General features: G+C 37.3%; 1 protein-coding gene across 1 annotated transcript in view; it reads left to right on the top strand.

The window, feature by feature from the left end:
* Positions 1 to 15,261, top strand: part of TTC17 (tetratricopeptide repeat domain 17) — a 149,007-nt gene that overhangs the window by 106,163 nt on the left and 27,583 nt on the right. The window lies entirely within an intron of this gene.

Below are 15,261 nucleotides of genomic sequence, written 5' to 3'. Positions count from 1 at the left end.
TGTAAAGAGGAGGGATTTTTAAATTTAATTTTATTACTTTATGACTAAGAATCTCTCTACTACTGTATAATATTAAATAGCTAATTTAGCATAGTCATTTAAAGAATTAACCCAACTTCAAATATGAATGTGACATTGTGAGATAATGAGATAGCAACTTCCTTCATCTTCTGGATATCGCACATGGAAAAATCATCAGCAGACCCCAATTATAATGAAACTAGAGCAAGCACATGATCCCCAGACTTCAAAAAAATGTAAGGATTGCCAAAAATGGTTATGAGCCACACAAAAACCATACAGAATGAATTGTAGCAGAAGTCAGGCAGGGTTAGCAATTTCAGAAAACATCAGCAAAATTCTACTACCTGAAGGAACTTTCTACAAGTAGCCCAACCAGGAAAATCCTGAGTAATAAAAACAGAGCAGACACAGCACTGATACAAAAATAAAAGAAAACTGGCTGGGCCCAGTGGCTCACACCTGTAATCCCAGCACTTTGGAAGGCTGAGGCAGGTGGATCACTTGAGGTCAGGAATTCAAGACCAGCCTGGCCAACATGGTGAAACCTCATCTCTACTAAAAATACAAAAATCAGCTGGGTGTGGTGGCACGTGCCTGTAATCCCAGCTACTTGGGAGGCTGAGGCAGGAGAATCAGTGCTAACCCAGGAGGTGGAGGTTTCAGTGAGCCGAGATCACGCCACTGCACTCCAGCCTGGGTGACAGAGTGAGACTTTGTCTCAAGAATGAATGAATGAATGAATACCATAGGAAAAAGCATCAAAACTTACCAAAGAACACACAGCAGGAAACTATTGTCATGGAACACATTATAATTCAGACTAAACTTTTCTTCGTGGATTAAAATATTAGGCCAGGCAGAGTGGTTCATGCCTGTAATCCCAGCACTTTGGTGGACAAGGCAGGAGGATCATTGGAGCCCAGGAGTTTGGGCCAGCCTGGGCAACATGGCAAGACCCTGTCTCTACAAAAAAATTAAAATATTTGCACACACCTGTAGTCTCAGCTACTTGACAGATTGAGGTGGGAGGATCGCTTAAGCCCAGGAAATTGAGGTTGCAGTAAGCCATGATCATGCCACTGTATTCCAGCCTGGGTAACAGAGTGAGACCCTGTCTCATTTTTAAAAAAATAAAAAATAAAAAAAAATAAAGTCACCTGCATAAATAAAGAACACAAAGCAAAAATATAAAAACACAGGAGAAAGATTAGCAATGGATATAAAAACAGGAGATAGAAAACTGATATATATTAAACTTGAGTGCCAGGCCAAACAGGTCAGTAGTAGAAAAATTTTGTCACAGAACTGATGACAAAATTGGAAGAAGCAGCAAGAGAAATACAGCACAAACACAGAAAGGGACATAGAGGACAGAAGTGACAAGTGACTAAAATAAAACAGAGAGTTAAAGAAAAATTGAAGATACTGTGTTAGAGAGGAACATATTTTAAGCTCTATATTCAGATAAGATTTGAGTCTTATTCTATTTCTGATTTTGTTAAAAGGGTGCACTGTGTGCCATAGAAACGTGATCCAGAACAGTCAACAGCAATGCTTATTGAAGCAAAATTACTCCATCTTGGAAGAAAAATTAAAAAAATAAAAAAGCAAGAAAGGAAGGAAGAAGACAAATATAATCAGATTTTTCAGCAGCAACTCTTGATTCTAGAAGACAATGGAGTAACATATTTAGGATACTTAAAGAATAAAAAAAGATGAGCCATGGATTTTATGTGCTACCAAACCGACCATCAATACAGAGTCCACAGACAAATTGCCATTAACATGCAACAAATACTGTTTCCATGAGCCCCTTCTTGAGAAGGCTGTCTAGAGATAAGCTTCAGACAGCGAAAATGACCAGAGCAGCATTGGTATAAGGGACTAGTAGCAAGCATTATATAATTGTCTATAGAGCCAAGAGTGAATAATGACTCTAAGAGAGGCAAGACAGTAGTATCGTGTGTTGTGGAAGCTCTTCAGCTTACCATGGGGTTACATCCTGATAAACCTATTGTTAAGTTGAAAATACCATAGGTTGAAATGTATTTAGTACACCTAACATACCAAACATTATAGCTTAGTCTAGCCTTTCTTTTTTTTTTTTTTTTTTTTGAGACAGAGTTTCGCTCTGTTGCCCGGGCTGGAGTGCAGTGGCCGGATCTCAGCTCACTGCAAGCTCCGCCTCCCGGGTTTACGCCATTCTCCTGTCTCAGCCTCCCCAGCAGCTGGGACTACAGGCGCCCGCCACCTCGCCCGGCTAGTTTTTTGTATTTTTTTTAGTAGAGACGGGGTTTCACCGTGTTAGCCAGGATGGTCTCGATCTCCTGACCTCGTGATCCGCCCGTCTCGGCCTCCCAAAGTGCTGGGATTACAGGCTTGAGCCACCGCGCCCGGCCTAGTCTAGCCTTTCTTAAATGTGTTCAGAACACTTACATTAGCCTACAGTTGGGTAAAATCATCTGGCAGCACAGTATATTTTGTTTGTTTGTTTGTTTGTTTGTTTTTTGAGACGGAGTCTCGCTCTGTCGCCTGGGCTGGAGTGCAGTGGCCAGATCTCAGCTCACTGCAAGCTCCGCCTCCCGGGTTTACGCCATTCTCCTGCCTCAGCCTCCCGAGCAGCTGGGCTACAGGCACCAGCCACCTCGCCCGGCTAGCTTTTTGTATTTTTTAGTAGAGACGGGGTTTCACCGTGTTAGCCAGGATGGTCTCGAACTCCTGACCTCATGATCCGCCCGTCTCGGCCTCCCAAAGTGCTGGGATTACAGGCTTGAGCCACCGCGCCCGGCCCCTGCACAGTATATTATAGAGTATCAGCTGTTTACCCTTGTGATCATGTGGCTGACTGGCAGCTACAGCTCACGAGAGTGTTGTACTGTTTTCTACTGTATACCTGTTGCTTTCACACTGTCAGAGTTGAAAAATCCTAAGTTGGGGATTGTTTGAGCTCTGAAAATTTAGTTATGGTACAATTATCAAAAAATGGTGAGAGAATAGGAGAATATATGAGAGATGAAATAAGCTCACTGATTACTTAATAGGTACTGGTTGGGAATTAAAAAATGATACTTCAAATTAAATGCTGGTGGGGAGGAAAGGTAGAAATGTAAGAAAAGGTTACAGGTAATTTCCATACCGTTTGTAGTAGGGGACCAATAGAATATAGCCCAAAAAAAGTGTGAAGGAAGGGAGAGTAATGGTATTATATAAAGGCCTTACTGTATAGATACAATACAAGCCTTCCTAAATACCAAAAGATAACCTGAAAAGACACAGTATACAAATAAGATAGACAATATAGTAAAATAATACACATGTATACATATTAAACAGATGTATTCAAGGGACCAAGGACAAACAATTATATCCATAATTGCAAATGTTCTTACCTTAACTATTAAAAGAACAAGATGTTCAAATTGTTTAACAAAGCATAACCAAACATCCTATATTCAAGAAACATCCAAATAAAATTTAACAAGATTTAAGGTAAAAATAAAAGAATGGATAAAGGGTACAAGGCAAATACAAATAAGAGATCAAAGTTGATGATCTCCATACCTAACAAGGAAAAACTTAGACCAAAAAGCTTGACATGACAAAGAAATATACTTTATAATGCTAAAGACTACAGTTTACAATAAACTTGTAATAATTATTAGTATTTATATATCCAGTAATGCAGAAACAAATGTCATAAAGCAGAGACTAAGGGAGATTCATAGAAACATTAAAATATACCACATAATACCAAACAAAAAATTAATAAGGATATAAAAGACCTAAATAGCATAATCAGTAAGGTAGATCTTATTAGATATATCAAACTCTGAACTTTGATAATAGGAAATACATCTTTTTGTCATTTGAACATAGAATATTCCTTCGTGAAAATTGTATCAGAGCAGTGAACAAATTCCAAGGAAAAAAATAAAAGTAGCATTTTCTGGCCAGAATGCAAAATAATAATAATAATAATAATAACAATAATAATAATAAATAACAATATAAAAGCCCTCCTACCTGGAAATTCTAAAACATGTCATTTAAACAGCTCCTGAGTCAAAGGGCAACTAAAAAATCTAGAATTTCTTGAACATAAATGAAAACAAAATAACAGTCTGTAGAACAGACTAAAACAGTTTTCAGAGAAATGTTCATAGCGTTAAGTACCTGTAGCAGTAAAAATGAAAAATAAGGAAAGATATGAATTAAACACCCAAAACTGGGATGAAAAGATAAACCAAACTCAAAGCAAAAGAATTAAGAAAGAAAAAAGATGCATTAGTTATACAGAAAATCAGAAGAAATAATGAATCCAAAAGTTGAGTTTGAGGTATGTATCCATAAAATAGATACATCATTAGCTAACCTGATAAGGAAAATGAGATTGCCAAAGTAAAATTCGAAAGACAAGGGGACATGACCATAAAAATAGGACGTTTAGAGAATCACACTAGTTTGACCAAAACATATAATTTATTCAAATATGTTTGAAAACCTAGGTGAAATAATATTTTTTAGAAACCTACAATGCAGAAAAAATGCCCTCAGTAAAACAGCATCTAAGATTGCCATAGAAGAAATGGAAAAAAATCGTTAACTCCAACCAAAAAGCACACTAGGCCCAGATGACTTCACAGAGGACTTTTACAAACCTTTAAAGACCAAAAATTTCCAATGCTGCTATATTTCAGAGTATCAAAAAAAGAAAATGTATTTTACAAAGAAAATGTATCATTGTTCCCCGAATCTGAAAAAATTGGCATAAAAAAAAAAAAAAAACTACTAACCTATTTCACTTGTTATCAATTCAAAAGTGATAAAATAGTAGCAAACAATCTAACAGCATATTTTGAAAAACACTTCATGACTGAAAGGCTGCTCTAGGAATACGGAATTGATTTACTATTTGGAAACCATTAATATCATCCTTCATATTGATAGAGGGGAAAAATCATATAATCATATCCAGACTTATGCAAACATTGGATATATTCAATACCAACTTAGGTTAAGAACTCTAAGAATTGATACTTTTCTTAGCACAGTAACACACACACGTGCACACACATACACACACACACAGCAGAAAAGCCAGGACCTTACTAGGTGCCTTCTAAATGCTTTTCCACTGGAGTCAAGAACCAGACAAGAATGTCCCCTCTATCTACTACTACTCAACATGAGTTTGAATGTATTAATATAGACAAAGGCATTCAGACTGCCTACTATATCTGGTAAAATCATATGTCTGGAAAACCCAAAAGAATCCATGGAAAACCAACTACAAAGAATATAAGAATTTAGTCAAATAACATTAAAAGTTAATACACATGTAAAAGTAATATTCCAGTTAGGATGTAGTAGGTCAGGGCAGGTCACTGCCTTACAATAACTTTAATGAACCAGATAAACTTCTAAAATCATGTTTTTAAAGATTTTATCTATCATAGAACTAGGCAAGCAACAAGATATGAAAGAACTAAATTACTAGTGACAGAAGAACCTTTCCAAAGTGAGTGGTGATTGCCAGCTGTGTCTTCCTGCCTGTGCCGCCAGCGCTTGTTGATTCAGGGTATGAGCTAAGAACTGGCCTTAGCCTAGGGAGAAAGCCATTACTGAGAAAAAAGGCAAAGTAGTAAAGCTTTTAGCAGTTGTTCAAGGTGGAATTAACAGATTGGAAATCAAACACATGACCAGTTGTTTTCCAAGGAGCATTTTGATTAGATCTAAGGCCACACAGGAGTCTGGGGGACTAGGCCCAAAACTTAGGAAAGGTAGAGTGAAATATCTCCATCTCGCACTGCTTAGGAAATAAGGAGATGCCGAATGACAGAGCCAGCCATAATCATATGGCTTTTTCCCCTCAGGATTTTCATCTAGATACGACTTGGATGCGAGACTGAAGTGAGCTGGGGACCTCTTAACAGGAAGAAGTCTTTAGGGCTGAGGAGACAGACACCTAACCTACCTACTCAGACACCTGAGGTCATTCCTGTTCCTCAGTTGTGGCATTTTGGGGATTCTGATTAGATCTAAATTAGTTCCTAATCTAGCATTAGGTCTAATTAGGTCTAGCTTAGTTGATAATCAGAATCCCTGGTGTGCCACAACTAAGGAACAGGAATGACCCAGACAGACTGAGTCTTGCCAAACTGCATGCCCCAACCTAACTCATTATCGGGCAGGAATGAGTTGATGAGTCTTACAACTTCTTTGCCTAATAGAATGAAGGGAAAAACTGCCCTGATGTAATATTTTAATATCTGGAGCTGCTGTGGTTCTTTTATACAGAAAGACCAGAATACAATTTTTAGAAAAAAGTACTAGATATGCAAAGAAGCAAGAAGGTATGGTTGATAACAAGGCAAAGTGTAGACAACAGGAGCAGATTTACAGATAATAGAGATATTATACTCAGTAGACAAGGACTTTAACTGCAATTAATATATTAATTATTTTTGTGAATATATTAAATATTAATTAAATTAATTAATATTAATTAATATTTATATTATATTTAATATAAATTAATAAATTAATATTAATATATTCACAAAAATAAGGGAAAAGATGAAGAAAGTAGATGAAAAGAAGTACCTTTTCACCAGAGAACTGGAAACTATTTTAAAAATCAGATGAACATTCTAGAATTTAAAAATAGAGTAATGGAAACTCATTGAATGGGTTGAATAACAGATTGAACAGAGCACAGCCCAGAATTGGTGAACTAGAAAAATATGCAGACAGAACCTCAGAGAAAATAAGGGAGTGTGAGGATTGATAAGAGCATAAGAAATGTTGATGGAAAAACTCCAAAGATCTAACATACATATAATTAGGGTCTGGGAGATAGAGAAGTAACAGAATCGGGCAGAAGTGATATTTGAAGAAATGGGCTAGAATGTTCCAAAATGGATAGCCTACAGATTCTAGAAGCTCAGCAGACCCCAAGCAGAATAGGTACAATGAAAAGCACACCTAGGAAAATTAAAAGCTTAAGAGACAGGAGGAAAAATACTATTTCTGTATCAGTTACCTATCATTACAAACAAATGGCTGTTTACAATTACAGAACTTAGCAGCCATTTATTTCTTTGTAATTCTGCTGTCTGGGCTGCCTGGCACTTCTGCTGATCTCACCTGAAGTCACTTACGTTGCTGGGGCTGCACACCCAGGAGCTCTTGACTCTCATGTTTGGTGCCTCTGGGGAAGCCTGGAAGAGTGGGAGCTGTCCAGGCTCTGTCTCTACATGGTCTCTTAAGTACCATGTGATCCCTCCAAATCCATCTGGTCTCTCCAGCTCCACATGGTCTCTCTGGCACAGTAATAATCACATGATGGGTCAGGGCTTCAGAAGGGTAAAAAACAGAATCTGCCCAGTTTCTCAAAGCCTAGAAACTGATACAGCATCATTTCAACTGCATTCTTGTTGGTCAGAGCCAGTCATCACAAAACCAGCTGAGATTCAAGGAAACAGGTAGGACTTCACTTCTTGAGAAGACATGGGTGAAGAGGAGGGCAAATAGAATTTTAGGGCATCTCTCATTTGCCCGAGTCTTCCTACTGGCTCAAATTGTTTAAATTCTTCCTACATGCAAAATGACACCCGCCCCAAGAACCCCACAGTCCCATCCAATTATGGCATCAGGCTCAGAGTCTACTTGTGTACAGTAGTTCCCCCTCAACTGTGGGTTTCGCTTTACATGATTTTCAGTTACCCACAGTCAACTGAGGTTCAAAAATAGATGAGTACAGTAAAATAAGACATTTTGAGGTAGAGAAAGATGCAGACCACATCCACACAACTTCTATTACAGTATATTATTTTAATTGTTGTTTTATTGTTATTAATCTCTTACTGTATCTAATTTATAAGTTAAACTTTATCATAGGTATGTATATAGGAAAAAATAATAGTGTGTATAAGGTTCGGTACTATCCACAGTTTCAGGCATACACTGCGGGTCTTAGAACATATTCCCCTCAGATAAGAGAGGATTCCTGTGTATGGAAGAGACTCCTCAGATACAGCTTCTCTTCACCTGTAAACCTATGAATTAAAAAAAAAGTTATTGGTCTTAATCCACCCCTGCACATACAACCTACATTGTTATGGCAAGGATATGATGTCACATCAATTGACTAAATTTACAATAGAGGAAATTGAAGGCATATAGCAATCCCATGGCAGTTGTGAAATCCATCTGGCTGTATGTCACCAATTCCCCCAATTCCAGGGGTAGGGAACATTTGATTAGTCTATTTTGGTTCTCTGAAGTTGGCTCCCTTTTCTGTTTCTCAGTTCTTGACTTTTTCTTTGAGCTGTCTTTCCTTGTCCATGAGAAATGTCCTATTTTTGTAGCTGAATAGCTTTCTCAGCCTGCTTCTAGGCTCTGTCCCAACTGGCACAGTTATCCACACTGGCACAACTTCTTTAAAAAGCTTTGTGGACTTTCAAATTATAAATCACTTACCCCACCAGAGAGAAGCCACACCCACAAATTTCTTCAAGAAGTCCTCCATATACTTTGAGTGTGAATCAGGGATGATACCCTTTAGAGTCTTAGATGCCTTTTGTCTAACTGAGAGCATCCACTAGGCACTGACTTAAATCTTTCTGAAGTACAGGTGGTCGTCAACTTATGATGGTTCAACTTAGAACTCTTTTACTTTAGGATGGTATGAAGGCAGTATGCATTCAGTAGCAACCATACTTCAACTACCCATACAACCATTCTATTTTTTATGTTCAGTACACTATTCAGTAAATCATGAGATATTCATCACTTCATTATAAAATAGGCTTTGTGTTAGATGATTTTGTTCAACTGTAGCATAATATAAGTGTTCTGAGCACATTTAAGCAATAACAGGTTAAGCTACGATGTATGGTAGGTTAGGTGTACTGAATGCATTTCAACTTAATATTTTCAGCTTACGATGGGTTTATTAAGACGTAACCCCATTGTAAATCAGGGAGCATCTGTAGTAGTAACAAGGTTGTATTGCATGTCCTTTATTTTATCTTGACCCTGAGACCATAGTCCTACTGTTAACGCTCTGGATTTTTTTTTTTTAACTTCAGAACCTTTTGCTGGAGAAGCTGATAACGAGAAAGTTTTATTTTGTAACCCTGCAAGTCCCAGGTTGAAAGTATGTTCCTCTAAATTCTGCTTGAAACTGAGCAGTTCCTTGTTTAGTTCTTCTCTCTTTAATACCTTTCTACAGGTGTTTTTTGAAAAATTGCTTATCACTTCCAGCATTCTTCCTGGAAACCTTAGCCAGATATATAACTTCACTAGGTACTTTTTGCATCTTCCAAGATACAGTCTCACTTTTTTTGTCAGTAGATTACATGGCTTCTGTCCAGCCTGAAATACCTATTTCCTCAGTGGTTTTCCAGCTTCCGTTAGTAGTCTCTGCTGCTTTTCCACCAAATGTCTATAACCCAGTTCTCAAACTAGTGCTACATGTCTTAAGTTTCTACCATGGCAATGCTCTATTTAAATACGAAATACTATTTCAGTTTTATTTTTCTGCCTAACAAATCACCCCAAAATTTACTACCTTAAAACAAAACTATTCTTTGCTGGAGATTCTACAGTCTGAACTGGACTCAGCTGGGCATTTCTTTTGGTCTCGCCTGGAGTCATTTACACAACTGCAGACATGTGGGGACTCCCCTGGGGCTGGCCACCAAAGATGGCTTTACTCAAATGTCTGGTGCCTCAACTGGGGTGGCTGCATTAGCTGGGGCACAGCTGCAGTTCCCTCTCCAGCAGGGTCCTGGGCCATTTCACATGATGGCTGAGGGCTCCAAGAGGGTGAAAGCAGAAGCATCCGGGCCAGGCCTCTTAGAGCCTGTGCATAAAACTGAAGCAGCACTACTTCATCCATGCTGCCTTTCAAAGCAAGTCCTGGGGCCTGCTCAAAATTACAGACAGGGAAAATATCCTCTACCTGATGGTAGTGACAAAGAATATGTAGCCCATCTTTAATTCACCAGTTGCCTTCACAGTTGCAACAATGAGACTGTTAGCTTCTGAACAGAAATGATAGAAACTAGAAGCCATTGTAACAACATGTTTAAAGTGCAAGAATAAGAAAACTGCAAGCTTAGAATTCTAAACTAGCCAAAATCTTCTTAAAAGATTAAGGCAAGGCAAATATGTGTTCAAACAAACAAAAACAGAGAGAATTTGGCACCAGTAGGCCTGCATTGAAAAATTAAAGGAAGTTCATCAAGAAAATAATCCCAGATAGAAATATGGACTTGGAAGAAAGAATGAAGAACACTGGGAAACATATGTAAATGAATAGTAACTGTACAAAATAATAATTGTACACCCTGAGGAGTTTCAATTTTATGTACTGTATATCTGAAATTCATGGTAACAGTAACATTAATGATGAGAGGGAAGCAAATGGAGTTTAAAAGTCCTAAGGCTTCATTGATATCAGCCAAGTAGTAAAAGTAATAATTTGCATTGGCTTTAATAAGTAAAAAAGCATGTTTTAAGCTCTAGGCTAACAACTAAAAATTATTTTAAATTGTAACTTAATAGAAGGAAAATAGAATCATGTAGAACATTTGATTAATCCAAAGGAAGTCAAGGAAGATAAAGGTACATAAAAGTAGAGCACAAATAGTACAATGGCAAATATAGACCCAAGTACATCAGTAGTTAAATGGAGAAAGACTGTGTAACTTAAGAATTCAATGTGGGCTAGATTTACAATAAAATAAAATAAAATAAAAAAATAACACCTATATAACTATACCCTTGTCAGAGAAAGTAAACTTTATAATAAGAAGCATTACTAGAGTTAAAGTGGAATATTTTATAACAATAAAGGGATCTGTGGCAGGCTGAATAGTGTCCCCCACAAAGATATCCATGTTCTAATCCCTGGAACCTGTGAAAACTATGTACATACACAGTATGGAAAGAAAAGGACTTTGCAGATAAAATTGAGGATCTGGAGATGGACCGATTATCCTGGATTATCCAGTTTATCCTGGATTATCCAGGTCCTAAAGCCAGTCACATGTATTCTTATAAAGAAGGAGACAGAGAGAGACTTAATCCAGAAGAGAAGGTTGTGTGACAATAGAAGCAGAGTTATGTAGCCACAAGCAAAGGAATGCCAGCAGCCAGAAGAAACCAGAAGAGGGAAGTAACAGATTTTCTTGATCCTCTGAAGGGAGCACAACCCTGCTGACACATTGACTTTGACCCAGTGATACTGATTTTGGACCTCCTGCCTTAACAGCTGTGAAAGAATACATTTTTATTGTTTTAAACCACAAAGTATGTGTTAATTTGTCACAGTAGCTATAGGAAAGTAATATAGATTTAATTCACAGGTAGGTATGTTCTGTACACTGTCTGAACCTAAGAATATAGTCTAAAATATATAAGGTAAGCATTGGTGACATAACTGGCAGAATAAATAGACATATTCCTAATCGAAGTAGTTTTGAATAAAATTATAATAACTGATAGCAGTTATTATTATAGCAGACCAAAAAAACCACAATTACATACTGGACCTAGTTGACATATAAGCACTGCATCCAGCAATGACAAAATTCATTTTTTTTTTTTTTTTTTTTTTTGAGGCAGAGTCTCGCTCTATTGCCCAGGCTGGAGTACAGTAGTGCTATCTTGGCTCACTGCAACCTCCGCCTCCCTGGTTCAAGTGATTCTCCTGCCTCAGCCTCCCAAGTAGCTGGGACTACAGGTGTGCACCACCATGCCTGGCTAATTTTTGTATGTTTTAGTAGAGATGGGGTTTCACCATATTGGCCAGGCTGATCTCGAACTCCTGACCTCATGATCCTCCCGCCTCGGCCTCCCACAGTGCTGGGATTACAGGTGTGAGCCACCATGCTCAGCCCAAAATTTATTCTTTTACATGCACAAGGAAGGAACGTTTATCATATGTGAACACTTAACATATGACTTAGCCATAAAAAAGGACTCAACAAATTTCCAAAGATTTAAATTACTTAGCATGGAAATGGATATTGACCAAAACAGATTAAGCCAGAAATCAGTACAGTTATCATACAAAAATAAATACTTTTCATATATACAATTAAAAAAAAAAACAGAATTTGTAAGAGAATTTTAAAAGAAAATACCTTGGGCAAGTTTTTCTAAAATCTCCAAAATTTAAAACTCTTCTGAAAAATGCAAACTAGGCTTGAACAAATGGAAAGACTTAACCATGTTCTTGCATGTGAAGTCTCAGCATCATATAATGTCAGTTCTCTTAAGTTAATTTGTCATTTTAATGCAATAACAAAAAAGCCATGTTTTTTTCTGGTGCCAGGCAAGCTATTAATAATTGTTTAAGTTCATCTCAAAGAAGAAACAATCAAGAATAATTAGAGAAACTGAAAAAAAGAACAGTGGGAGAAGAGGAGGATTTAACCTAGAAGACATTAAATGTACATGAAGCCTTTAATTAATGTAGTTTGATATTGCTGCATGAATGCACAAACCAATGGGAAAGAATAGAAAACTGCATATTGCAGTTTTGAATACTGTAAAGGCAGCATCTCATCAGTGAAAGGAAATGTATGTTTTAATGCTAAATAGAGGAAAAGATAAAATTGTATCCATTCCACCAGGCGTGATGGCTCATGCCTATAATCCCAGCACTTTGGGAGGTGGAGGCAGGTGGATCACCTGAGGTCAGGAGTTCGAGACCAGCCTGGCCAACATGGTGAAACTCTGTACTAAAAATACAAAAAAATTAGCTGGTACACACCTGTAATCCCAGTTACTCAGGAGGGTGGGGCAGAAGAATCACTTGAACCCGGGAGGCGGAGGTTGCAGTGAGCCGAAATCGTGCTGCTGCACTCCAGCCTGGGCAATAGAGTGAGACTCTATCTCAAAAAAAAAAAAAAAAATTACATCCATTCCTTCACTACACACCAAGATAAATTTTTAAATGGATCAGAGATTAAAATAAATGTAACAAAATGACTTCATACAAGGACAAATAGAATGCATGGGAATTTCTCTGTAACTTGGATATAGGGAAAAATTCCTAATTGACTCAAAATTCATACACACTAAGGAAAAAGATGAATAACTTAATTTTTTTAAAAAAGTTGCATTTCAAACAAACACAATGAACAAAATGAAAAGCCGGGAACAGTATTTTCAAATTATATTAGAGATAAAGGGATTTAAAACCTAATTTCTAAGGAGTTTTTTACAAGGAAGGAAGAAGGTCAACAATCTTAGAAAAATGGACTAGATGCAGCAGAAGAGAAAATGAAAGCAGAAAATTATGGAAAATAGCCAAACGGAATCATAAAGAGGAAAAAGATGGAAATTCAAGCTTTTTTTTAAAAGAGAGAATGATCTGCTACAATACAGGAGGCTGATCTAGGCAGAGAAAAAAACAGCCTTTAGAAGTCATTAGAGAAATAAGATTGAATACTAGAACTAGGGCTAAGATCCTGCTGAGAAGGGAAAGACAGATGTGAGCCTAGTACTCTTCACAATACCTTGGCAAATTCTGAAGCTACAAAACACAGGAGACCAGAAAGCCAAGTAGAAAGCTGTGAAAAACCGTTTTTAGGAGGCTAGTATTAGAGTTCAAGACCCAGCATTGAGGACAAGAGGCTTTTGATGACTGTCCAGGGATTTCATTTGGAAAGTCTGGAGATTTGTGCCTTTTATGAAGGGACAAAACTTAAGGGTAAGTGAAATTTGGGTCTAGGAATGGCAAGACCAGCAAGAAGATCACCATTGCCAACTGTAGCCTTTACACAATGGCATAGCAGCCCAAATTCAGTCAGCTATTGAATTAAGTTTATTGTCTACTTGCCAAGCTAAAGAATGTATGAATGCTCTCTTTAGAAGATAATATCATATGGAGCCTTGACACCTTCTTAGACACAATGTCAAGCCTTTAGTAAAATTATACTAGATATTCAAGAGATGGGACTGAAAACCAAGAGAAAGAGCACACAAAAGAAATATGCCCACAGATGATTCAGGCAGTGGAGTTAAGACCAGGACTTGAAATAACAATGATAATGTGTTCAAGAAAATAGAAGACAAGGAGAAAATAAATAAAAGGGAAATTTCCCCCCAGATACTTGGAACTTGTGGGAGATAAAAAGAATTAAATGGATATTCTAGAGCTGAGAATTGCAATAACTGAAATTAAGAACTCAGTCAATGGGTATAAAATCAAATTAGACAATGGTGAGCCCAAAAATAAACCCTCATATATATAGTCAAATGATTTTCCACAAGGATGCCAAGACCATTCAATGGGGAAAAGATGGTCTCTTCAACAAGTGGTGTTAGGAAAACTGTATATTCATATGCAAAAGAATGAAGTTGGACCCTTACTTTATACCATATGCAAAAGTTAACTCAAAATGGTCCAAAGACCTAAGTGTAGGACCTAAAACTGTACAACTCTTGGAAGAAAGTATAGGAAAAAAGCATTAAGACATTGTATGTATTTCTTGGATATGACAACAAAAGCACAGGCAACAAATGTAAAAATAGACAAATTGGACTATATTAAAATTTAAAACTTCTGGGCATCAGGGGACACAATTAATAGAGTGAAAAGACAGCCTACAGACTATGAGAAAATATTTGCAGGTCACACATCTAATAAAGGGTTAATATCCAAATTATATAAACAACTTGTACAACTTAAAAACAAAATAACCCAATTAAAAAATATACAAAGGACTTGAATACTCATTTCTCCAAAGATGATATGCAAACAGCCAACAAGCATATGCAAATATGCTCAATACCACAAATCATCAGGAAAATGCAAATCAAACCACAATGAGATATCACATCACACCAATTAGGATGGCCACTATTAAAAAAAATAAAATCAATAAGCTTTGGCAAGGATGTAGAAATTGGAACGCCTATGCACTGTTGGTGGGAATATAAAATGATGCAGCTGGCTTTGCAGACACTGCTGCCCCCCAACAGCCCCTGTCATTAGGCCATGGTCATCCCCACTGTACATCACCATCAACAGCAAGGCCTTGGGAGACATCTCCTTTCAGCTATTTGCAGACACATTTCCGAAGACAGGAGAAAACTTTCACACTCTGAACAATAAAGACAAAGGATTTGGTTATAAAGATTCCTGCTTTCACAGAATTGTTCCAGAGTTTATATGCCAGGGTGATGACTTCACACACCATAATGGCATTGAGAGCA

This window comes from Piliocolobus tephrosceles, chromosome 13 (assembly GCF_002776525.5).
Source record: "Piliocolobus tephrosceles isolate RC106 chromosome 13, ASM277652v3, whole genome shotgun sequence".
Classification (NCBI taxonomy): domain Eukaryota; kingdom Metazoa; phylum Chordata; class Mammalia; order Primates; family Cercopithecidae; genus Piliocolobus; species Piliocolobus tephrosceles.
Note: the sequence above shows the minus strand (reverse complement) of the source record. Positions and strands in the feature narration are given on the sequence as shown.